Below are 674 nucleotides of genomic sequence, written 5' to 3'. Positions count from 1 at the left end.
CATTCCTGCTCTAAGCATCTGTGCCCAAAGTAGTGGTCTACCACTTGAGCCACTGATGCACTTCTGGTTTTTTGGAGATAATCACATGTTTTTTCATGATTGTACTGGCTTTGAAAAGTGGTTTTCAGATCTCGGCCTCCAGAGTAGCTAGCTAAGCTGATTCATCCTGTGAGTAGCTAGCTAAAATTCTGTTTGTCCTCTATGCTTCATTGCTCTTTTATTCTTTTCCTGAGGTAATCACAAACGTGTCATATAAATGTCTAATTGCTTTAAAAATACTGTTACTGTTTGGCACCAGGGGCTCCAATCTGTACTTTTAACTACTTAGGAGGCTTGAGAACAGAAACCAGGCCAAATTTTAGGGGAGTTCCTTCTCAATCTATAGCTGGGTGCATTAGATCATTTCCACCATCCTGCACTATCTAGAGACTAACGTTGGAAGGACTGCAGGATCCAGGAAGCTAGACAAGTTGGTGTGCAACTCTGATGCAATTGATGATGGGAAACTTAAAAGGACAGATCAGGTGCATGTTTTTGTGGAAAGGGAACCCTTATCCTAAAATTAACCACTGACATAATGCCAGCCTAGAAAGAACAATACCCCAATTTGAAATCCTCACAATTTTCCAAAACCAAAATAAGTACATACATTAACATCCCAAAACTTAGTACAA

Source organism: Dipodomys merriami, unplaced genomic scaffold (assembly GCF_024711535.1).
Source record: "Dipodomys merriami isolate MVZ:Mamm:240054 unplaced genomic scaffold, mDipMer1.0.p SCAF_2559, whole genome shotgun sequence".
In the NCBI taxonomy this organism is placed as follows: Eukaryota; Metazoa; Chordata; class Mammalia; order Rodentia; family Heteromyidae; genus Dipodomys; species Dipodomys merriami.
This window is presented reverse-complemented; position numbering follows the sequence as displayed.